This window comes from Muntiacus reevesi, chromosome 12 (genome assembly GCF_963930625.1).
Source record: "Muntiacus reevesi chromosome 12, mMunRee1.1, whole genome shotgun sequence".
NCBI lineage: Eukaryota > Metazoa > Chordata > Mammalia > Artiodactyla > Cervidae > Muntiacus > Muntiacus reevesi.
In genome coordinates, this window is record NC_089260.1 from 36,119,880 (window position 1) to 36,146,492 (window position 26,613).

Sequence of the window (26,613 nt, forward strand, 5' to 3'; positions counted from 1 at the left end):
TCACACAACTATCACAATGTACTATCATTCTGGGATTCTATTTCTGTCTTGCTCACTAGGTAATAAACCCTTTTTTTTTTTTTTTTTTGATGGTAAACTCTTTAATGATGAGAACTGTCTTACAACCTGAGGCCTGGGGATGTCAATCTCCCTCAGTCCTGCCCAAAACAAGCTGCCTCCAATCCTTCACTCAGGGTTTGCCAACCTGCTCATCACCCTCAAGCCCCACCTCTCTCACAACACCCCTCCCCACCAAGAAGCTTTAGAAGCACCATTAACCTCTTTCATAGATCTCCAGCATCTAAAATGATGCCTTGAGGCTAACACTGTAGACAGTGAAAAGTTGATAGAGGGATGAATGAGTGAGGCTGCTGAATTACTGTCTCTGTCTTTAAGAATGTTCTTTTCCTGTCAGTCAAGGCCTCCTCTATTTAAATCTCTGAAATCTGATCATGGACAATTTTGGTTTGATTATTCAAGAAGGGTCATGGCTTGTAACAACTTGTGAGTTCCTGAAGGAAGAATGTGAGTGAGGGCCAGGGTCAGAATCTGCTCTCAGTTCCTAGGTTAACCTTTCCAGCCTGCTGCCTCTTCTATGTGGCTTCATTATCACAGACATTGTCCTGTATTCAGTGATGCTAGGAATCCACCTCTTTTGACTCTGAAGTCCAAGTTCTGTCTTCTATAGCTCTCAAAAAGATTAGCATTTTCAAAGCGCTTTGTTATCTCCTTCCTCCTTTACAGATTAGGCAAGAGGCTCAGAGAGGTTCAATAATGTGCCGAAGGTCACCCAGCTGATAGGGCTTTCCAAATAAGCTCAGCGGTAAAGAATCTGCCTGCCAGAGCAGGAGACGCTGGTTCTATCCCTGGGTCAGCAAGATCCCCTGGAGGAGGAAATGTCAAGTCACTCCAGTATTCTTGCCTGGAAAATCCCATGGACAGAGAACCTGGTGGGCTACAATCCATGGGGTCGCAAAAGAGTCGGACACAAGTGAGAACATACCCTGCTAGTAAGTGACAGAGAGGACCTGGAAATGAAGATCTCTGATTCCATGTAAATGTTAATTTCTCCATAAAATAGAATGCAATAATGTTGGACAAAGAAATCACCCGATAGATTATTAACTGAATGAAGAAGAAATAGAAGCTAAAAGAAGGAAGGAAGGGCAAACGGAGCACTGGTTCAATATGTGTGTAAAATTTGTTCTATACAGACACTTCTTAGAGATCTAATAATATTAGTTGTTGATAGTATTTATAAGCCCTTGGAGAGAATGCATACATATCTTATATGTATGTTCTTGCAGAGTGTACTAAGGTGTTTTCCACAGATGTTGTTGTTGTTCAATCATTCAGTTGTGTCCAACTCTTTGTGACCCCATGGACTGCAGCATGCCAGGCTTCCCTGTCCATCACCAACTCCCAGAACCTACTCAAACTCATGTCCATTGAGTCAGTGATGTCATCCAACCATCTCATCCTCTGTCGCCCCCTTTTCCTACTGCCTTCGATCTTTTCTGGTATCAGGGTCTTTTCAAAAGCATCAGCTCTTCTCATCAGGTGGCCAAAATATTGAAGATTAAGCATCAGTCCTTCCAATGAATATTCAGGACTGATTTCCTTTAGGTTTGACTGGCTTGATCTTCTTGCTGTCCAAGGGACTCTCAAGAGTCATCTCCAACACCACAGCTCAAAACATCAATTCTTTGGCATTCAGCCTTCCTTATGGTCCAACTCTCACATCCATACATGACTACTGGAAAAACCATAGTTTTTACTATATGACCTTTGTTGGCAAAGTAATGTCTCTGCTTTTTAATATGTTGTCTAGGTTTGTCATAGCTTTTCCATAGTAGGGCTCAGTAAATGTCCATTTGAGCATTACTTGGAGGAGACAAATGGATGAGTTTATTAGGTAACTCCTGCCATGATAAGTAGTTGAGAGTAGACCTTATTAGAGGTTCTGGTGAGCAGTGCAGAGGCTAAAGTGTTAGTCGTTCAGTCGTGTCTGACCCTTTGTGATCCCATAAATGGTATCCTCCCAGGCGCCTCTGTCCATAGGATTTTCCAGGCAAGAATACTAGAGTGGGTGGCCATGCCCTTCTTCAGGGGATCTTCCCGACCCAGAGATCAATCCTGGGTCTCCCTCATTGCAAGCAGACTCCGTACCATCTGAGCCACTAGGGAAGCTCAGAGGCTAAAGAATGGGAATCAACTCTGAAGGCACAGTGCTACATCCTAGGGACCCCATGATCTGGAAGTGCCATAGGTTGGTGGAGTCCAAACTGAGGAAGTCCCCAAGGCCAAGAAGGCAGAGTGGGTAAAGGGGAAAGCCCTCAGGCCTCCAAGGCTAGGGCCTAGCTCCGCTTCTAGGTTAGGTCTCTTTCAACTTATATTTCCTCATCCTGAAAAATGCTTTCTAAGATCCCTTACAGCTCCACTTAATAGAAAAACATTAACTTAAGAATAATACAGACGGTGTGCAATCTACAAATAAAGTCATTTGATGGGTGAGTCAGCAATTTAGCATTTTTGGGAAAGAATACAGGCTCTAGAGAGACTGAGCATGTATCCCAGCTCAGCTACATACAATGTGTGTGAGCAAACTTGGAAAAACTGCATAGTCCCCTCAGGGCCTCCAATTCCTCTTCTATAAATAGGGATACTAATTCCTACTTCATAAGGTTGTTGAGACAATTAAATAACTTTAAAAGTGCCTAGATTAGTGACAACACATATGATAAAAGTGTTAGCTCTTGTTACTAACATTGGAGCCTGTAGACTTTTCATTAGAAAAATACAAGAGTGAGCACCTTGGGCAAGTCAATTTTTAAATACTTGAAAGTCGTGAAAGCCAACTTGGATGTCTGAAGTGTTGACAGAGAGCAGGAGAAAGACAGGAAGAGACAGAAGAGAAAACCAAATGCCTGACCTTTCCCATTGCCATAGATGGTGACCAGGATAAGGAAATGTTTATCAGAGATGCAAGAGTAAATATGAACGGATAGCTCTTTAAACTGCGTTTCATAACGCTAGCAAGCGACTTCCCTGGTAGTTCGGTGGATGAGAACCCACCTGCCAGTGCAGGGGACGCGGATTCAGTCCCTGGTCCAGGAAGACTCCATGTGCTGCAGAGCAACCAAGCCTGTGTGCCCCACCCACTGAGCCCGTGTACGCTGACTACTGAAGCCCACGTACCTAGAGCTTGGGCTCCGCAACAAGAGAAGCAACCGCAATGAGAGGCCCGAACACCCAACAAAGGGTAGCCACTGCTCACAGCAAGAAGAGAAAGCCTCTCCCCATAAAAAAAAGAAAAAAAAAAAAAAAAAAAAGAGAAAGCCCACACACAGCAACAAAGACCCAGTGCAGTCAAAAATTAATTAATTTTTTAAAAACAAAGTTCTATTTTTAAAAAAAGCTTGCAAGAAAAGGAACTTTCATTTGAAACAGTATACAGCTTCCATTAAAAAGATCTACACTATATGGTTAATTAATTTTCAACAAGGTGCCAAGATAGATAATTCAATAGAGAAAAGATTGTCAATAACAGGTAATGGATAGTCCATATGGAAACAAATTCACCTTGACCCTCACTTTACAACATACAAAGATTAACTCAAAATGGATCATAGACCTAAATGTAATAATTTAAACTAATCAAACTTTCAGAAGAAAACAGGAGAAAATCATTTTGACATTAGATTAGGCAAAGACTACCTAAGAAGGACAACATAACACAAACTATAACCTTTAAAGATGACAAATGGGTATCATCAAGCTTAAGAATTAATATGCTTAAAGATAAACCACAAGACTGGATATATGTTACAAAACTTATATCTGGCCTAAATTTTAAAGAATACTTACAACTTATTATTAAGTTGTAAGTATTCTAACAATAAGATGAACAACACAATTCAAAAAACAGGCAAAACAATTTATAAATACTTCACAAAAAAAGATATACGAGTAACAGATAGATACATTTTTTAAATGATCAACATCTAGTCTTCAGAGAAAAACAATTAAGACCATACTGAAATATTTTAGGGCTATATTATTAAATACATAAAACTTTAGAACTGTCAAAAAGATTTATACAGTGACATCATTCTTTAAATTTGATTTGTTATATACCAAATGTTGTGGATATATTTTTAGAATAATATTTCTTAGCGTTTCTTGAACACATTTCCTCTAAATATATACAAATATATTTTGAATATATATGCTATATATAATCTTGTTTGTGTTTTTAAAATTAGTTTTAACTAATAAGTTTTTAGTGAAAATATCAATGAGATGTATACCTACCCACAAATATTTGAAAATTAAAGAAACTGGCAATAGCAAATATTAACAAGAATGTAAAGCCATTGTAACTCTAGCCATGTTGGAAAATAGTATGGTAGTACCTTATAAAGTTAAATATACATTTAGTGTGTGACCAAGAAATCTGCCTACAATGAGGGAAACCCAGGTTTGATCCGGGGCCTAGAGAATTCCATGGACAGGAGCCAGGTGTCCATAAACAAGACAATGGATAAACAAACTGTGGTATAGTCATAAAACATTATGCATCAACTAAAAAGGAATAAACTACAGCCACATAACAATGTGAGTGCATCTCTAAAACATTATACCGATTGAAAAAAACTTTTAAAAAATAAATAAATATATAAAAAATAAAATTAAAAAAAAGAAAAAAGAATAACACAGAAGAGTACATACCACACGATTCTATTTTCATGAAGCTCTAGAATAGGCAAATTTAACCAAAGGTGGAAACATTTGAAATTTTGATTGCTTCTGCAGGAATGGGGAAGAAGAAAAAAGCTTCAGGAGACTGAGTTCAAAAATTATATGAAGACATTCCCTGTTCCTCTCTTTCTTTAACTTACACTTAAAAGGCTTAGTTTCCCATTTAGTTTCTTTAAGCAGCTCTTTTTCCTTGTCTCAGCAGATTTTACCTCCTGTACTGGTATTTTGGTCTCAGGAAGTTGACAGTTTGATGAATAAGATGAAGAATCTGTCAGAGAGACACAATGTAGAATAATACATCTTGCTACTCTTCCAAATGTGTCCAGGGGTCAGAGATCCTACTGGTCACTTTTGAGAAAGTTGTAATTAACAGATCTATAGCTAACATCAACAGACAGACCTCAAAAAAGATTGTAAAAACTAGGACAAAATGCATGCCATATAATGTGTGTGTGTGTGTGTGTGTGTGTGTGTGCGCGCGCGCGCACGCGAGCACACACATGCACGCTTAGTCATTCAGTCGTGTCTGACTGCTTGCAACCTCATGGACTGTAGCCCACCAAGCTCATCTGTCCATGGAATTCTCCAATCCTGAATATCTGAGTGGGCTACCACTTCATACTCCAGGAGATCTTCCTGACCCAGGGATTGAACCCTCGTTTCTTGCATCTCCTGCATTGGTGGGCATATTCTATACCACTTCACCACTTGGGAGGCCATGCCATATAATACTATTTATGCAAAATTTAAAAGCATACATACAATGCTATATCTTGATTGTAGAATCAAAATGTAAACATATGAAAAGTGAAAGTCGCTCAATCGTGTCTGACTCTTTGTGACCCCATGAACTGTAGCCCACCAGACTCCTCTGTTCATGGGATTTTCCAGGCAAGAATACTGGAATAGTTTGCCATTCCCTCCTTCAGGGGATCTTTCCTGACACAGGGATTGAACCCAGGTCTCCCGCATTGCAGAGTAGATTCTTTACCATCTGAGTCACCAGAGACAGAAAGTATATGCACTAACTTCATGGTGCTGGTTGAGTCTATCCAGAGAGGGCTAGGGAATAGTTATAAAGGGATCATCAGTTACATCTAAATCTATTTAATATCTAGGACTTCCCTGGTGGATCAGATGGTAAAGAATTTGCCTACAGTGTAGGAGACCTGGGTTCTACCCCTGGGTCAGAAAGATTCCATTGACAAAGGAAGGGCTACCGACTTCAGTATTCTTGCCTGAAGAATTTCATGGACAGGGGAGCCTGGCAAGCTATATAGTCCATGCGGTCGCAAAGAGGAAGGCACGATTCAGCAACCACGTCACATGCACGCATTTAATATCTATCCATATTAAAATTGCTGAAAACTGTTGTTTGGATTGGGGTGGATGCTTTGTAACATTACTGTCTGTACTCGTCTGTGTGTCTGACACTTTTCATAGTCAAACACAACAAGATTGAGACAGACAGCCTTGTGGGCTGGACAACCCTGGTACTGGTAGCATCTCTCCCAGTATCTGACTGCCTTGAAGCATTCAAAAAAAGAAAAAAGCTATGCCTCACCAAGAATAATTTTTTTTTAATTACTTGTTTATTTATTTGGTTGCACTGGGTCTTAGTTGCAGCACTCAGGATCTTCAGTTGCTGTGTTTGAACTCTTTATTCGTAGCATGCAGGATCTAGTTCCCTGACCAGAGACTGAGCTCCCGCCCCCTGCATTGGGAGTGCAGAGGCTTAGCCACTGGACCACCAGGGAAATACGACTAACAGTCTTCTTAGTAGCATCTTAGAAAAGGAATGTCTCCTTTCCCTCTTAGCAAGTGCTCTCAAGAAAAATCTATTGATAGCTACAGCTTCCCTTTTCTGAATATCAACTTCTATCAACCTATAATTCCCAAGAAACGGAGCTCAAGTCCAAAACAGATCAAGTCAAACCAGTCTTGTCTGAACCACATAAGGGGAATTTCATCATAAATAAAGGTCCCTTTAAACCTAGAATTTCTTTTTTTTTTTTTTTTCAGTTTTATTTATTTATTTATTTCACTTTACAATATAGTATTGGTTTGCCATACATTGACATGAATCCACCATGGGTGTACATGTGTTCCCCATCCTGAACCCCCTCCTACCTCCCTCCTCATCCCATCCCTCTGGGTCATCCCAGTGCACCAGCCCCGAGCACCCTGTCTCATGCATCGAACCTGGACTGGACATTCGTTTCACATGTGATAATTTACATGTTTCAGTGCCATTCTCCCATATCATCCAGCCCTCACCCTCTCCCACAGAGTCCAAAAGACTGTTCTATACATCTGTGTCTCTTTTGCTGTCTCGCATACATGGTTATTGTTACTATCTTTCTAAATTCCATATACATGTGTTAGTATACTGTATTGGTGTTTTTCTTTCTGGCTTACTTCACTCTGTATAATAGGCTCCAGTTTCATCCACCTCATTAGAAATGATTCAAATGTATTCTTTTTAATGGCTGAGTAATATTCCATTGTGTATATGTACCACAGCTTTCTTATCAATTCGTCTGTCGATGGACATCTAGGTTGCTTCCATGTTCTAGCTATTATAAACAGTACTGTGATGAACATTGGGGTACACGTGTCTCTCTCAATTCTGTAAACGTGGAATTTCTATGGTTATCTTTTTTCCCCAGAACATTTTTTAAGTTGTGAGATGCTTTTCTCCTCAACCACCAATAGAACAAACCATCAGTTATACCTGCAGGTTCAAATTTTTGTTTTTGTTTTTTAATAATGTAGTTAGCAACTTGGCCACTGGATGCTATTCTTGTTGTAAGCAAAAGAGTGATCAAAAATAATCCATTTATCTGGAAGCAGCATCTAAAAATCTCAAAGGAGTTGTTAACTATCAGTAGGTGAGAGGATTGCTTTATCTGGGACACTGAGATGATCGGAGACAGCACAATGTACTATTACCATAAAAAATTTAAAAATTAAAAAACAGAAATTAAGCTCCAAGACCAGCATTAAGTTTCCAATCAATGGACTACCAATGTTAGGGCACCCTTGGTGGCTCAGACAGTAAAGAATCTGCCTGCAATGCACAAGACCTGGGTTCGATCCCTGAGTTGGGAAGATCCCCTGGAGAAGGAAATGGCAACCCACTCCAGAATTCTTGCCTGGAGGATTCCATATTAGCATTCACTGATGGCGGTTCAGATTAAATGAGTGTCCACATTAAATGTATGACTTAGGTAGTCACCTAAATCTATTTCTATTTTCCCCAGAACACATATCACATTTCACTATATCTTTTGATTCGCATATTGGTTTTGCTGACTGTGTCTACCCACTCCAGAATATAGCTGATGCCTGAGAGCAGACATCTCCGTCTGTGCTGTTCACTGCCTGTGACATAGCTAGCGTTTAGTAACTAGTTGTGGACTGAATGAATTTCTTCATTTCATAATCCCTATCTGCCAAATAAGGCTTCCCTGGTAGCTCAGTTGGTAAAGAATCCACCTGCAATGCAGGAGACCTGGTTTGATTCCTGGATTGGGAAGACCCACTGGAGAAGGGATAGGCTACCCACTCCAGTGTTCTTGGGCTTCCCTGGTGGTTCAGATGGTAAAGAATCTGCCTGCAATGCCAAATGATGATCTTAACAATAAAACAAATAAGGCTACTCTTTTATTGAGGCCTGACTACATGCCAGATGGTAGGCTAAGCGCTTTACATACACTTCATTTACTGGTTTGACAGTCTCCTGTGACCCAGGTACATGTTTCACCTTGTGAATAAGAGGAAACCCAGACTTAGGATAAGTGAACTGCCTCAGGCCATACAATGAAAAAGAAGCAGAGCAGGGATTTGAATTCCAGTCTGTGAAATGCCATATTAGGCTCCTAAACCCTGTCTCACATGCCAACATAGTAGGAGATGTAGACTTACGTGTCCAACACCGGGGAAAAACTGATTTCTCTCAGCTCCAATTAGAACTGGTAACTTTGCAGTGTCTAGTAATGCTCTTGCCCTTTACCAGCTCACTTCCATTATTACATGTGACATACTCATAGAAAAACTGGTGTTTCCTCACATATTCAGACTTGTCCTCACCCCTACCACATGGCACATGACTTTGTCACAAGGTCACTCTGGTTAATAATGATGTTACTTTGTCAAGCACATTCACTTAAAAAAATTTTTTTATTTTTATTTATTCGGCTGCACGGAGTCTTTCAAATGGGATCTTAACTTGCTTGCAGCATACAAACACTTAGTTGTGGCATGTGGGATCTAGTTCCCTGACCAGGGATCAAACCTGGGATCCCTTCACTGGGAGCTCGGAGTCTTAGCCTCTGAAACATCAGAGAAGATCCCACATTCATTCCTGAAGTCAAGAGACAATCATGAGGTTCTTAGAAGTGTGGTGTAGGGGGAAAAGCTTGAGCTTTGGAATTGTACAGTCCTGGGCTCGAACGTTCTTTCTGTATTTGCCACCAGTGTGACATTTGAAAGCTGTTTGATCCTTCTTGGGGAAAACCAAAACCTCCTTGGGTTTTTCACTAGTAAAGTGGAAATACTGACACCTACCTCTTGAAGTTGTTGAGATGTTAAAGAAGATTCTGGGATTAAATATTAAGGCTTTTTCTCTTTCACATGGAGACACAGGAACAAACTAGTTCCTTCCTCCTCCAAGTTAGAAAAAAAAAAAAGAAGGAGGGACGAAAAGAGTCGGACACGACTAGGCAACTGAACAACTAGAGTGGAGACATAGCAACGTGTCTCATCTTGTTTGAGTCCTGTTTCAGGGAGAATGAGGTACAAGGCAAGGAGAAAGGAACTGAGGTGTTTCTCTTTAAGACCCCTCTACTCTGGACATGTGAACTTCCATTGTGAGTGATAGAGAGGGGCTAAGAAGTGAGGAGAGGGGATGTCTTGATGGTCTAGCAGTTAAGACTCCATACTTCCAATGCCAGAGACACAGGTTCCATCCCTGGTCTGGAAACTCAGATTCCACATGCTATTTGGCTCAGCCACGAAAAAAAGAAGCACAATCTCTCCCTTTCCCTTCACCCACCAACCCAAAAAAGAAAGGAAGGTTTGTTGATGAAAAAAAAAAGAAGTGAGGAGAGGACCAAGGAAGGGGAAAACTCAGGGAGATTTGTCCAGATTTGCAGTTGCCATAAAACAAGCAGAATGGTTTCTCTTTTTCTCACTGATTTGTAGGTCTCTTTACATATTCTAAAGAATAATTCTTTTATCTGTTAAAAGTATGCATCTAAACACCTCTTTTCAATCTGTGACTGTCTTTTTTTTTAATTTATTTATTTTTAATTGAAGGATAATTGCTTTATACTGTTGTGTTTGCCATACATCAACATGAATCCACCATGGTTATACATATGTCCCCTCCCTTTTGAACCTCCCTCCCACCTCCCACCCTGTTATGGCTGTCTTTTTAATCTTTTTATTGGTGTTATTTTTTTTAGTGGTATGAGTATTTATTGCTTTAAAAGTTTAAAAAGGCAAATAAAGCATTTTAAAAATAAAGAATTTAGCATTTTAAAAAACTAAGGTAAATGCACATTTAACTGGCACACAAGTGTTAGGCTATTAGTTATAGTTACTCTTTTCTATATTTTGTGATATTTTATAAAACAAAAATAAAAACAAACACCAAGGAAAATTTTGACCCTTATTCCTCTCACCTTACGCCCTAAACAAGATAAACACACAAACCTCTTTCTTTTCCTGATCTTAAACATACTTTATGGAAGGTTATTGAACCCAGGACAAGAAACTGCATCTAAAAATGACTTGGAATTCTGGGGACATTCTTGGCTAAGACACCCAATCATAGGAACAGCCCCAGGCCAAATTGTGAAAGAGCTACGTGTCTCTGGGCGCCTCCATTCCTGAACCCCCACCCTGTCCTTTCAACATCTTCTCCTCCCCCAGGCACCTGGTAGTCTCCTTGGATTCCCAAAGTCACCTCTCCCAGCCCTGGTCACATAGAGTCACACAAAAGTAAAACACCAACTAAATGTGAATTCAACCCCAGAAGCGTTTCCACGTTGAAAGTCTTTAGAGAAGGACAAAGACAGACGGATGAAAACAGTCAGAATTCCTCAGTGTGGTTTCTCAAAAGCAGGCACAAAATGACCCGGAAGCTCCCAGCACTTCCACACCCACTACTGGCGGAGGGCAGAGCCGCCATCTTGTTATCCGTCAGAGCCCAGGGGCCACCAGCCCACAGGGCTTCCCTTGTCTTGTCTTGTCTGTGCCGGGCTCTGTGGGGGACCTGGGGTGGGGGGTTGTCTGTGAAGAGAACACCAAAATCCCTCTCCTCAGGGGGCATTCAGTCTGTGTTTGTGATGGGGAGGGGAGAGCGGTAAGGGTCTTGAGAAGGTCTCCAAATAAAGCGAGTCAACTTACGTTATATTATCTTTGACAATTAGTACCTTGGAGAAGAACCAAGCAAGAAAGGGGACCAGCAGAGCAGGGACTGATGCACTTTGACCGGGTAAGGTCGGGGTGTCATTCGAGCAAAGACTTGAAGAAGAAGGTGAAGGGTGAGCCAGGAGGCTCTGTAAGGAAAAGAAGGCAGCAAGTAGGTGAACCGCCCCACCTCCCAGCTCTCCAACATTCCCTGTCCTTCAAGACTGAACCTCTCAAGTTCTAAGACATCATGCGACGTTTTGCTTCACTAGTTTGTATACACTGTTCCCTTTGCCTGAGATCCACCGCCTATCTTTTCTGCCTGGCCAATTCTTACTTGTCCTTCCTGACCCAGATCAGATGCCACCTCCCCCATGAAACCTTCTTCAGTGCCTCTAGACAGAGGTACTTTCAAAACACTGCATTCACTTCTTACTAGAAACCCATGCTCCTTTTCTGGGGGCGTGTTTCACAGTATTCTCACAACAAGGGGTGAGCTATTACTACCATCATTGCTGTTAGACCTACAAGAAAACAGGTTCTAACAGGTTGAGTAACTGGTCCTGGGTCATCAGCTAGATTTGGAAGGCTGGACGTTAAAGTCAACAACCTGTGCTGCAAAACAAGGCCCTTCCTGAAAAACCTAGGAGCCTCATCAAGCACTGGGTAAAGTGTATTTGTTTCAGAATGTTCTATTTCTTGATCAACTTGAGGACAGACCCCATTTTTGTTTGGATGGAGGAGAGGTTGTCTGGAGAGTATCAGGTAAATATTTGTTCAATGAATAAAGGGATGAATTAATCACCAACAGTGCAGGCACTCATGTGGAATTTATTTTTGAGCAGGAGCCTTCCTGTGCTACCGAAATCATACCTCAGGGGTGACTACTCAGTCCCCTGACCTCACAAGAATCAGGTAATGCTAAGGGAAGGGATGTTTCGGCATTTGGCTACACTCTTTCCACTTTGGGCACCCTTAAGTAAGTCGGGCGGGGATCAGGTCAGCACATGGAGCCACAGAGCATACAGGTGGCAGGACAACAGGACCTGAGGCCAGAGGCCACTAAGCAGCTAGACCTGGGGACTAAGCCTCTCTCGCCCCTGCATCTTACTTGTCTCGGTGTTTCTCTCCTAAACACACAAGTAAACTTCAGAACCCAGATCTCCAAGCAGAACAGGAAGAGAGTGCATTTTCCCCAGACTTTCTGAAAAGGTGGAGAGTGTAGTTTTCCATTGACTGGACCCAAACTTCCCCAATGGCTCAACGGGTAAAGAATCTGTCTGCAACACTGGAAATACAGGAGATGCAGTTTTGATCCTTGGGTCAGGAAGACCCCCCAGAGAAGGAAATTGCGACTCACTCCAGTATTCTTGCCCAGGAAATCCTATGGAAAGAGGAGCCTGGTAGGCTACAGTCCAAAGGGTCGCAAAACAGGGTAATAAATGAGATGCTGTGTTCAAACTCTTGTAGAAGAGAAAAGGAAGGGAATAAGGTCTAAGAGTGAGCAAGAAAGAGGGAAGAGCAGGTCTTGAAGGTGACTTTCTAATAGATGCTTAATCTCTGTTCCAGGTAGGCACCTGTGAAATATTTACTAAGTAAATTAGCTGGATCTATGGGAGGGAAACTTTATTTTGCTTCCAGCAGTTGGAGATGGTGTTTTTCTTCCAAATCAGGATGAGGAAACATTTATGTCACTCTTTTCAGTTTCTAAAGGGCTTTCCACATGCAGCGTCTCAATATGAAACTGGGGGTGGCTAATTGTTGCTTCTCCACCTCCTTCGTTCACTCATCTGCAACCGTATTCATACAACACCCAGGACATGCCAGGTATGTGCAATGAGCTCAGATACCTAGAAGCCACGGCCTGTCTAACAAGAGCCCCAGACCCTAAGGGATACCACACAAGTGACTGTGGAGATAGTCAGAGGAGCCAAGAGAGTTGTCTATCAGGCCCTCACATCAGCCCAAAACAGGGGAGAAAGTCTCCAAAGATGAGTCCTATGTGAGCAAAGTCTAAGAAATCTGTTCAGTGTTTTTCTTTTGACTGAATTATCTTATTGTTTAAATGTGAAAGCAATGCCCTTTGTTCTAAGGGAGATGGAAGAGCTGAGATACAAGCCCTGAAGTATTCTACTTCCCTAAAGCCCCAGCACCCCCTCCTGGGTAGATGAGCTCTGGATGAGCTCTCAGCTCCACGTGGAGGCAAGGGGCAAAGGGGAAACCCCACCCCTACCCGCTCTTTATAGCCTAGAACACCAAAATCCAAACTCTACTCTTATTTAATTCTGTTAAACATGTAAAACACTGGCAGAGGCAATGCATGACCCCAGGTGCCTCTTTGCAAAACACAGAGAGGGACATATGTATAGGGAATGCGTGAGTGTATGCTAAGTCACTTCAGTCGTATACGACTCTGTGCAACCCCATGGACTGTAGCCCACCAGGCTCCTCTGTGCATGGGATTCTCCAGGTGAGAATACTGGAGTGGGTTGCCATGCCCTCCTCCAGGGGATCTTCCCAACCCAGGGATCAAACCCAGATCTACTGCATTGCAGGCGGATTCTTTACCATCTGTGCCACCAGGGAAGCCCATACATTTGTGTGTGTACATATATATATGTATGTCTGTATAGATGAACATCTCCTCTAAGGTTGGTTCCAGCTCTAGCTTTTCTTTTACAACTCACAGCTGTATCAACCATTTTCATCTCAGGTGCTTTTCATGGTATGTTATCTTGAGAACTGAGGGTTTGTGATCGGAGAACAAGGAGTCAGAGTGGGAAGGGGAAGAGTCTGGGAGGCTGAGAATGAGTGAGTACTTTGGTGAGGTGGGTGGGGCGGGGAAAAGGTTTGAAAAGGGGAGGGCTGCTCCCACCCTATCCCTCCCTCTGTGGAGGTCATTTTCTTTTCTCTCCTGGTGTCCCTTGCCATTCCTCCACTAGAAATGATGTTGAATACCAGCATCACCAAGGTGTCTGTCTCATGCTTTGGCCCCAGTAGGAGTCACAGTCTTAAATTTTCAGGCCTATTGTGGGTCGGGCACTGAGTACCTTCTAATACACTTGGAGAGTGTTTTGAAGCAGATGCCTTCAGACCACACTGTAAAGAATAAATACATAGAGGGACTTCCCTGGTGGCCCAGAAGTAGAAAATCCACCTTGCAATGAAGAGAAGGAAACTAAGATCACACAGGCCACAGAGCAACTAAGCCCACATACGCTGGAGGCCATGTGCCACAACTAGAGTCCATATGCCGCATCGAAAAGATCCCTCATGCAGGAGCGAATACCCGAGGCAGCCCAAATAAAGAAAGAAAGATAGAATGAATAGGTGGAGTAAAAGCAACGAAAGTTTGTGTGGAATCTCACAACTGACCGAGAGCTATATGACTTCATTATCCCTTCCGCACAGCCCTTTGGGCTGGGCAGTCACCACATCTCAAAGATGAGGAATAAGGCCATGTAGAGTCAGAAGGCAAACCCAAGGCCACATGTCTGGTTATCACTGGGTGTAAACAGTGGGATGCATACACTAAGGAAGAAGTTGCAGAGAGAGTTCAGAACCCACTCCATTTCTGGCCAGTGGGCCAGCAGGGTAAACCATACCACTCAATTCCAACATGCCAAAGGAGAAAGGACCACCTCAAATGTACCATATAGTGACACCTAGCATCTCCATCTCTGCAGCTTCCTTCTTCCTAAGATTTGAAAACTAGAGGATATGAAGAAAAGGGAACACTCCTACCCAGTGCTGGGAATATAAATCGGTGCAGCCACGACGGAAGTTCCTTAAAAACTAAAAATAGAGTTACCATATGATAGAGCCATCCCACTCCTAGGCATATATCCAGAAAAGAGAAAAACTCTAATTCAAAAAGATGTTCACAGCAGCACTGTTTACAGTAGCTAAGACATGGAAGCAACACAAGGGTCTTTCCACTGACAGAAAAATGGATAAAGAAGATGTGGCACATGCATAAACAGCAGAATATTACTCAGTCAAAGGGGAGAGGGCTAGGGAGGGATAAGTTAGGAGTTTGGGATTAATAGATACACACTACTATATATAAAATAGATAAACAACAAAGACCTACTGTAAAGCACAGGGAACTATATTCAATATCTTATAATAACCTATAATGGAAAAGAATCTGAAAAAGTAAAGAGATAAATATATATGTATAACTGAATCATTTTGCTGTATACCTGAAACTAACATAACATTGTAATTCAACTATACTTTAATAAAATTTAAAAAAAGATTTGAAAACCAAGTAAGGAAAATCTACTAAAGAAAATCAATTCTTTGATCATGATCCCCTCCCCACCCTTTATTCTGCTTAGAACCAGCTGTGTAAGAAATAAACCTCTTCTGGGGCAATTAAAACTTGCAGTTTTTGCCAGTTCAACAAACAGTTACTTTACTTTTCCACCCCGTTCCACGTGGAGGGTGGGTTATGACTCAGCAGACACTGGGGGTGTCCACAGTAGAGCACCGAGGGGTGGCCAGGGGTTAATTTGAGGTTCCGAGGCTCCTCCACCCGGAGCAGCGGACCAAGGCTTCAGCTGTGACCTTGTGTCCTTTCCCAGCTCCAAAGGCACTTCCACTCAGACCTCAGGCTTGGACAGAATCCTAGCGATAAAAATATAACAATTAAAAATAGAAAAACAAATATAAATACTACTGCTCATAGAAACATGAGCACATTATATAGAGCCTCTATCATAATTTCTCACTCAAAGAATTTTTGGTATTAACATCCTTTCAAGTTGACGGCAAGGTGAATTCAAAGTGAATCCCCAGAGCCTAGGGAGGCACTTGCTGCTCAGTAAGTATTTATTGACTGTTTGACTCTCCCAACCTGCACCCAGACACACCTCAGGCAACGACGACAGGGAGATGGAGCAAGCCCTCGAGTCTGCTGCGGAGGGCTAAGGGCTTCTCTGGTACGTGCAAGGGAGGGTTTTAAAGTTTAATGAAGACTGCTGCAGTGTGGGTTAGATCAGACCCACAGCAATACATCCTGTTGGACTGAAACATCAAAGAATAAGGTGGTGCCGGGGCGCTCTCCTGAAAGCAGGCTCCCTGAGAGCAGGCAACACCATCTAGTTTACCCCTTGTCAATCAGAAAGTAGACTGGCCCTGGAAGAAGTCACTTAAGCCCTCCTCGCCTCAGTTCCACATCTGTGAAATACGAAAAGGAGATGCCCGTGTCAATGGCTGTTTAAAGGCTTGTGTGTGTGCTTAGTTGTGTCTCACTCTTTGCGACCCCATGGACTGTAGCCAGTCTGGCTCCTCTGTCCCTGGGATTTTTCAGGAAAGAATACTGTAGTGGGTTGCCATGCCCTCCTCAGGGGATCTTCCTGACCCAGAGGTCAAATTGGGATCTCGTATATCTCCCGCATTGGCAGGTGGATCCTTTACCATTGAGCAGCTTAGATCAGGGGCTAAGCTGATCCCAGGTGGCACCAGTAGTAAGAAACCCACCTGCCAATGCAACAAATAGAAGAGTTCAGTCCCTGGGTCGGGAAGATCCCCTGGAGGAGGGCATGGCAACCCACTCCAGTATTCTTGCCTGGAGAATCCCAAGAACAGAAGAGCCTGGCAGGCTACATGCAGCCCATGGGGTCACAAACAGTCAGACACCATGGAGGAGGTTTAGCATGCACACACGCACAGCTTGGATCAGACAATGTGTGTGAAGGTCTCTGAGGAGATTGACAACCCCTGGGGAAGTACCGGTATTCTCTTTGTCTGCCCAGCATTATTTAGAGGGACTTTGTAACCACATGTGAGACAGAATACAGGAAATCTCATTTAAAATGGAATCAGAAGGCTAGAATGGAGAGCCTTTAGGCACTGTCACTTCAGGTCATTTACAAACAGAAACGAGTCAGTTACAGACCCCAACAGGAAGCGTCCTCCATGCCCAGCAACAAGCCCAGCCTGTGGAAAACTCCTGCCATCACACACTCTTGCCTTCCTCCAATGGACTTGCATTCAAAGCAACTCTTCCCAACTTCGTCCCTTTTCTTGAGCAGCTTGTTTGCTTGTTTGCCGTTGGGCTCACCTATGTTTTCGCCATAACTTCATTGTCCGAATTGCAATTCCTCTGCTATTCTCAAATCAACCCATGATGCTGGTAAAATAACTGGCTGTTTTATTTTTTATAACAATACACTCACTGGAAGAATAACTAAAGGACGGTGAATTGCTCTTTGTAGATTCCGGGTGGGCAGAACACTGGGAGAATATCTCAGGGCAGTAGACTAGGAGTGAGCCAGTGAAAGTCGCTCAGTCGTGTCCGACTCCTAGTAGACTAGGAGGAGGTGCTCAAACGAGTGGATAGAGGGGTGTCATAAGTGTCACAGGCACCATCGGGGTGCCTTAGGGAGTGGTGGTGGTGGTGGTTTAGTCGCTAAGTCATGTCCGACTCTTGCAAGAGTACTGGAAGCCAAAGGAGAGAATCCAAGTGTCTCGAAGTGTCCCATGAGCCTCTGTGAATACAGTCACCAAGTGAAGGGGAGTTTCAGTGAAACTTTAGGGGACAAGGGGTGGCTTGGCATATTACACACAGGAAAGAATCTAAGTTGAAGGCATTTAAAAAAGCACAAAATACACTGAACATAGCATCCATTCAGCATTACCTGTGAGCTGACGACCACACGGAACTCAACAATTCTGTTCACTCAGAGACCTTATCCAGGAAGGAACTTTGACCTGCTCTGTGGTACCTGATCCAGTCCCTCTGATGGTGACTCTTAGCCTAGGACGTGGGAAGACACTTCCTAAAAAGCCACCCAGTTCTCAACCCAAGCTCGGGCTTTTCCAGAACACAATCACAGGATGAAGCCCAAGCTTCGTTTCAGAAAGCCCCTTCTTTCTCTATGTGTCCTCATCGGTGAAGCCCTCTCACCAATGTGTGTCGTTTCTGGGTGGCAAGGGAATGAAGACAGGTGGAGACCACTCTTCTGAGGCCTCCAAGCTCTACTCAGACCCTCTGGGGGAGTCCTTCTCCGTTTATTCCGTTCCAGGCCCTGCTCTACACCAGAGCCAGTGCCGCTTTGAGAAAAGAGGCAGCCAAGAACTCTTTTCTCTTTCTCTATTTTTCTTTCTTTTTTAATTGGGAAAGTTTGAGCACATGTGCAACCTAAGAGAAAGAGGCCAGCAAAACAGAAGAGATGTTATTTATAATTGCCATATTTCATCAAACCCAATATGCTCTCAATTTAAAAATGAATGGACCATTTTGTATATCACCATTCTTGCTTGCCAAATTATGACATCCCATCCTGATTTCAGAGATTTTTTAATGGGGGAAAATATGTAATATATCTAATATAAAGAGGTACTGTCATGTTCATTGGAAAGTTAAGCAAAGCAGTAGTTAGTATATGTTTAACAAACCCTTATTTAATATTACTGTGTTCCAGGCACTGTTTTTAGAACTCATAAATAATAATAATTCATTTACTCCTTGGAACAACTCTGTGAGGTAATTACTATTGTAATCCCCATTTTACAGATCAGAAAACTGAGGCTCTGAGAGGTTTAGAAATTATCCCAAAGTCATTAAGTAATGGATGCATGCTACAAATCCCAGTCATTGCCCTCAGAGCCTTTCTTCTTTCATTAATCCATCCAACTTTGGTTCACAGTAAAATTCTGGTGACTAAATGAATGAGTGAATGAATGAATTAAAGATTAACGAAAACTGAACTTCAAGCCCAGAACTTAGCATGAATGTCTCTTAGTCCCCTACTTCTCTTAGGTAAAGGCCAACATGGCTTCCTTAAGTTCAAGGTCAGAGAACTTTAGTTAAGTACGAAAGGAACTGAGAAGACAAGAACAGGGAGAGTGAGATGTGGTGTGCAGAAAAGAAACAAAAGTTGCAGAATAATCAGCGTGACTATTTTGTAGTTGTGACTCTGCAGCTATCAGTAACGTGGTCTGGACTGTGAAGGGCAGTGTTCTGGGAGAGAGCGCCACCTACTGAATGACCATCACCACAACCGGGGAATTTCCTCCAAGACCGCTAAGACAATCGGAGAGGGGACAAAAGCAGCTTGAGAAATGGACCTACAATGAGAAAGTCAGTTTACCAACAAATACTCTTGAATCTAAAGCTAAATTCTTCTCCAGGCCATGCAGATGGTAATAGCTCAGAGAGTCTTCTACGGAAGAAGTTAAAGAATCCAGAAAAGATCCGCCTGGCCTGAACAGGCAGGACTCTGCTGAATTCCATGGCCTGTGGTCTAGTGCATCTCCATGTTATACAGGGAGACAATGAACGCGAAGGTAAACCCGTGTTCTTAAAGAAGAAAAAACTAGCAGTTATTGAGTCTACTTTGCGCTTTCCCAGTGTATTCATTTCACGTTCATTCGTTCAGTAAATATTTGCTGAGCAGTTACTATGCGCCGAGCTCTGCCCCCAGACAATGGCAAAACAGCCCTGAACAAAGGCAGTGGTTCCCCTTGGGAGGCGGAGGAGAAGCGATGGACAGAAAATAAACAAGTACTCCGGTAATTTCAGGCAGTGAGAATCACGGTCAAGGAAATAAAACCAGAAACTTGGACGTGGGGTGGCAGGGGGGAAGAGTGATCACATCATTTAAAACTACCAATCAAAAAAAAAAATAAAATAAAATAAAATAAAATAAAACTACCAATCAAACCGAGAGAGTAGCATTGACATATATATATACACCACCCTGCGTGCTGGCGGGAAGCTGCTGTCTAAGCACCAGGAGCTCAGCCTGGTGCTCTGTGATGACCTGAGGGTGAGATGCGGGGGTAGGAGCGAGGCTCAAGAGGGAGGGGAAATATATATATATGTAATTATGACTGATTCTCTCTACTGTACAGCAGAAACCACCACAACTTGGAAAGCAATTAACCTCCAATTAAAAATAAATTAAAAATAACTACCAATCATCCTGTGAGATAATATTATCACTCCAAATACAATATATAGTATATACAATATATATTTTATATTTATGAATATTTTTGTATTTTTATGTAAATTTTTAATATGTCTATATATACTCACTCCCACTCTACAAGCTCTGAGAGGTAAAGTATTTAACCTGAGGCCCACTGAATTCACTTGTCAGGAAGGGAAGGGAGGGAGCAATCAAGCTGGCTAGGATTTAATTTTCTGCCTTCCTGAACCCAAAGCCTATCTCTCTTCACTCCTGAGGCTGCCCAGGAAAAGAGGAAGATGGACAATCAGCGCAGGAGTCCTAACTGGCATGTTCTGTCAGTCAACATCTCGATTTCACTGTAAGAGTTGTTTACAATACCCAAGTGTCTCAAGCGGGGCACACACGTGGTATGCATGTGGGTTCTCAGAATCTGATGGTCCTTGATCTCTCCCAGTACCCTTAAGAGAGAAAAAGCAAGCAAAGATCCTTCAGTTCTTGCTGTGGGAGGAAGTGTATTTATCCATGAGGCTTATACTGCTCTTACAGTAATACATCCAAGACATTTTTAAAGCTTTTTTTATTATAGGAATCTCATCACTTTAGAGGATGTGTGGACTTCCTTGTACTTTCACAGTAAACCATCATTTCCAAGAAAATGGGAAGAGAAGCCAGGGAGAGAGTTCTGCGGTCTGCGTCTGGCCGAGTCATCTGAAGGACAGGGAGCGCTGGACCACCTCCTAGAGGAAGAAGCTGCTCTTTGTGCCTGAGGTCGGAAGGATGTTGCCATCCCCTCGGAATGTCCATGGCAGGCTCCTCACATTGTCAGAGCCCCTCTCGGCCAACTTGTTGCTTCCTCACTCCCCTCGGAAGCCGGAAAGGACATGTGTTTCCTCACACCCACTGCTCTTCTCCAAGGGCCAGGCGCGGGTTCGTGGGCTGCCAGTGAGCGCAGCAGCTGAAGCCACCACATATTACGTCGTAAAGAATTTACGGTAGTTTCCAACCAGCAAAGATGACTGTGCATCCTACAACTGGGCTTCATCAGAAAGGAGCTGCTCCTCTTGACAAGCCCAGCTGCCAGCTGACTTTAACACCTAGCTCTTCTCGGGCTCACAGATGCCAAGGAGGAACTGCATTATTAACACGCGGACGACAATGACCACTGCAGACGCGGCCACAGCCTCTGTCCTCCCAGCCTCCCTCTTGTTATCCCTACCGGCTGCTTTCCTTCCCCAAAGCCTGATGCTGTTTAATGCACTGTTATTGAATTTGAAAATGGCTACAAGCCTTTTGAAAAAAAATAGCCCATTAGGAAAAATAAAATAACCAGAGCAGACTCTAAAGTGATTTTGAAAAATGACATGGGCTGATAATGCCAACACTTCACTCTACCAGTCTTGCCTACCTCCTTCAGGGTTATATGCTTGCATCCTGCAGTTATCCTTGAGGAAAGTGGTCCGTAAAATGTTACTGAGGTAAAACTGATTACAGCCTGATCTCACAAGGGGCTCCCCTGATAAGATCTTTTCTGTGTAAAGTTTGGTGAGTTGTGCTTTTGTACAGTTCACCCCCCCGCCCCCGTCTCACTATATGAATCCTCAACCCCAGGATTGAGAGTCTCCTCCTGTTTTTAAGTAATTTCTTTATCACTGGGTTTTGCATTAGATACCGTAAGCAGTCCAGGATGTTCAAGAGCACAACCTCTGGGAAATGGCACTTTCCCCTCTCTCATAAGGTCCTTCAGCTATCTTCACACTTATCTGTTTCCAAATGACTGTAGCTTTTATTTTCTCTCTCATGTTATCATCATGGGTCTTTTAATGTTGATCTGTTAGGAACTTGCAAGCTCATGCTCAGCCTCTCATTCGTGTCTGACTCTTTGCAACCCTATGGACTGTAACCCACCAGGCTACTCTGTCCACTGGATTTTTCAGGTTAGAATACTGGAGTGGGTTGCCATTTCCTCCTCCAGGAGATCTTCCCCACCCAGGGATCAAACCACACAGGGATGTCCTGCATCTTCTGCCTTGAAGGCAGATTTTTCACTGCTAAGCCATCAGAGAAACCCCTCTTAGGAACTTAGTACCTTGCTATCTCAGTACTCTGAGCTGCAGACATTTATTGCTAATGTCATGGACGATGTTTCTTCTAAGATGTTTCATTCATTCAGCCCAGGGTTTTTGGAGAACCAGCGGCATTAACCAGCAGTGGTTCAGAAACCTGGGGTAAGTAGGAGTAAGCAGGCCAGGTGAACAAGACCGGGGAAAGAACAGTTTCAGGAAGTCCTGGAGGCACGCCCAGATTGAAAACGCTGTTTTGCATTTTGAACAGAGGGAGTAGTTTAAGGAAGGGTTTGGAGGCTTGGCAAGTCTGGAGCATTGTAAGCATTGTAATTCAGTAAGGCCGGGGTGGGAGGAACACTGAGGGACAGAAAGAAGAGAGGCGAGGGGACCCGGAGCATAGATAAACCTGCTTTAATATACCCACAGGCCAACAAAATGCCCCATGCCTTTGTGCATGAGTGCTAAGTCGCATCCCACCCTTTATGATCCCAGGCTCCTCTTGTCCATGAGATTTTTCAGGCAAGAATACTGGAGTGGGTTGTCATTCCTTTTTCCAGGGGATCTTTCCAACCCAGATATACTCTTTACCACTAAGCCAGTTGGGAAGTCCATGCTTTGATTACTAGCCAAAAGTTTGATCAAATGCCTTGAATTTTAGATAGACACACACACTCACCCTTCTTTACTTTTGGGAGGGGGGATTTTTAAAGTTTTTTCAACGTCAGGGAAGCCTGAAGAAGCTCTTTAATCCTGAGGAAAATTGATATATTATAAGCACAAAACAGAAATCAGTGTTCACAAATCTAAAAAGAAATTATACAAATGAACCTACTTACAAAACAGAGACTCACAGACTTAGAAAACAAGCTCATGGTTGCAGGGGGGAAGGGATAGTTAAGAACTTTGGGAAGGTCATGTACACACCGCTGTACTTAAAATGGATGACCAACAAAAACCTATTGTGTAGTACATGGAACTCTGCTCAACGTTATGTGGCAGCCTGGATGGGAAGGGAGTCTGGGGGAAAAGGGATACATGTATATGTATGCTGAGTTGCTTTGCCATTCACCTGAAACTACTACAACATAGTTAATCAGCTATACCCCAACACGAAATGGTTTTGGTGTTAAAAATATAAAGCAAAACAAGCAAAAAAATTTACTTTAATGTCTTGACATACAAAAATTTATGTGTAATTAATGTATGCAACTTGATAAGCTTGGGGACAAATACAGTCTTTCCATCACCTCCAAAAGTTCCTCTGCCCTCTTATTTATCTGTCTATCTATCTTTGGGGACAAGGAGGAATCTCTTTTTAATTTTTTTACAAAACAACTTTTTATTGAAGTATAGATTATTTATTATTATTAGCTTTACTTAAAAAAAAATAAAATTTGACCATGTTGGTGGCTTTTAGGATCTTAGTTCTCAGAGTATCGATCCAGCCTGGGTCCTGACAGTCAAAGCACTAAGTCCTAATCACTGAACTACCATGAAATTCTCCAGTTTTCTTTTTATCCTTTTGATTTAAAACTACTATGCCCCCCCCCCAAAAAATAAATAAATAAAAATAAAAAAATAGAAAAATAAATAAAAATACTATGCCCTGTCATTAGTAGGACTGTGATTGTGGCACATGAGATTTGTTATAATTGGTTCCCCTTCTACAGCCTCCATATATTCATGTATTTGCTAACTGTTCAGTTAAACACTTTGCTTACAAGCTCCTTTTCAAAATCATCTTTCCATCCTAAATAGTGGGATATGTAAAGCATAGGAATATATCCATATTAATTTGAGTTGAGGTTTAGAGTCATTCCATAAATCTATGTGCTAGATTTGGGGAAATTATGAGAAAATTGAAAAATTACATGTGCAATGGTATAGACCTTTAATTAGCTGTTAATTAGAGAAAACAAAATACCCTAGTCTGTAAAGATTGTTCATTGCTTAAATCCCCAGTGTGAAAGGCTGCAGTTTACACGCCAGCCCCTTGCACAGCAGTGGGTGTGAATAATTCTCCCCTCGCTGATGCCCGTGGCTCTCCATCTGTCGATACATTACTGTCTGAATTTCAACAGCGAAGGCATATTTTTAAAGTCTTGTCTTCCTTTTTGCATTTTACTCTGATTTCCTACCGAAGCAATGTTAATTTCAGCTCAGGCAAACAGTGGTCCCAGCTCGTTAGGAATGAGGACACTTCTACAGGTCCTTTTTCTGACCATCATAAATTATGAGGTGACACTAACAGAAGTGAAGTCAGACCTGTATGACCTAAGAGAGCCAGGGAGAGAATCAAATGGTTTTTAAATGGAATGAAATGCTGGCATCTTGGTTTCCAGGCTTTGAGAGTCAAAAACACAGTGAAAATAATTTAGATCACACACATACATCACTTTCTCTTCAATGAGAGTATCTAATAATAACCAACATTTTGGTGGAAATTCAGAGATATGCAAGTCCAACAAAGAGTTTGGGGTACTGATTTGCAAATAAAGATGAGAGGTACCAAATCTAAAGATGTAGATAGCAATTTAAGTGAAGGAGGAACTGAAAGAAATATAATTTGAAAACCTCTGGGTTCTAGAAGAGTGTTTTTTTAAACAAGGACATAGAAAATTTTAGCAAGCACACATACATACACACAACAGAAAATGAAAAAAGAAATCTCCAACTGAAGAAGGGACAATCTCTTAAGGAAAAGATAATCATGAAATAATAGTGTTTTTTTGTACATCCATATTAAAATCTAAAGCCCAGTCAGGTGTTTTAAGATTTATTGGAAAGGATGTACAGATATAAAACAATTCTATATACAAAGAATTGGCATTTAATGGACATGGCAGTCTCCCTCTTAGATCTCCTGTCTGTCCAAATCTGTCCAGTTCCTGTCGCCCAATTACACCCCCTGGCCTTACTGACAAACCTGAGCCTTGGAAGGAATTCTGGCACCCTGTGAAGAGTTGCTGTTTAATATTGATTTTTAATGCCAGGTTTGTTACGCCCCCCCACACCCGTTTGTGTTTTGCTTTATTTTTCTCTGTCCTTAGCTGAAGCTTCCTTTGACTGAACATGGACGCGTCTTTAAGGCTCACTCCCACCTAGAAATCTTGATGGAAGAAAACGGGAAGTGACCCAGAAAGCATCTGATAACAGAGCTCACTACTGTAGGTCTCTACAAAGAGTGATGCTGGAGAATCTCCGTGTTACCTGGCTGCAGAGCGCGATGGAGCAGGTGGAACGTGCCGGTGGAGAACCCAGGGCTCCAGCGGCTTCCGCGGCCAGCACTTCCGCCGAGTGCCGCGCGGGGGCGCTGCGGGGCCACCGCGTCTCCCTACATTTCACGCTGAGCCTGAAACCTAGAAACGCCTACGGGGTATTAAGCCTGGGAGGGGGCGAGGACTGGAAGCTGGAGGCCAGATACTGAGAACCACGATCTTGTTTGCTGAATGGAGACTTGGATACAGGTCAGGTTAATCTTTAAACACCAGGACACTTACAGATTTGATGCTGGGTGTTAGGGAGGTCGGAGAAGGAGACTTACTAGAGGCAGTGACCACGCCCTCCTTGGAGAGCAAACTTCCTCCTCCCAGGAAAACAAAGCCCTGCAATCTGGGGACATTTTCCCAAGGCAGCTTGCTGATCATCTGCCGTTTCTTGAGCTTGTCCCAGGAGGGGCTCACTCCCACCCCTGCCCCACCCCACGCTACCCCACCCCCAAGCAGCTTATGAAAAGAATTCCTTCCAATACCCCGAAGACGCTTTCTGAAAGCAGTTCTGGCAAATATGGTTTCCATTTTCTCTTTACATCCGCAGGGATTTTAGTATCCCGCGCAGTAACCAAGCTCCGGGGAAAATAAAGAAGGCCTGTGATCTCAGGGCTGCCTCTTAGGACTAGTGGACTGTACACTGCTCCCTCCCGCCGCCCCTTCCTGTCTTGGGCTTTGCAGAGCCCGGGGGTGGAGGAGCCTGTTAATTTGAAGTCTGCCCCTCTAGTGGATTTAAAGTGTCAGGCTATGTCCTGGTTCAGTCCAGAGTAGTCTCAATGTATACTCTTCCTTGAAGATCGTGTTTCTGTTTTTGCTGAAGGATTCTGAGAGGCACAGAAGTATCTGGTAGCATGGCATAGGCTGAGCTCCTGAAGAGCTGATGCTTTCGAACTGTGGTGCTGGAAAAGATTCTTGAGAGTCCCCTGGACTGCAGGGAGATCAAACCAGTCAATCCTAGAGGAAATCAACCCTGAAGATGCATTGGAAGGACTGGTGCTGAAGCTGCAATACTTTGGCCACCTGATGCAAATCAAAGACCGACTCACTGGAAAAGACCCTGATGCTGGGAAAGATTGAAGGTGGGAGGAGAAGGGGACCACAGAGGAGGAGAAGGGGACCACAGAGGATGAGATGGTTGGATGCCATCACCAACTCAATGGACAAAAGTTTGAGCAA

The 26,613-nt window shown here is 42.9% G+C and overlaps 1 pseudogene; it reads right to left on the minus strand.

The window, feature by feature from the left end:
• LOC136144721 (SOSS complex subunit B1-like) overlaps positions 1-25,815 on the minus strand; it is a 68,415-nt pseudogene extending 42,600 nt beyond the window's left edge.
• Positions 25,816-26,613: the final 798 nt, after the last annotated feature.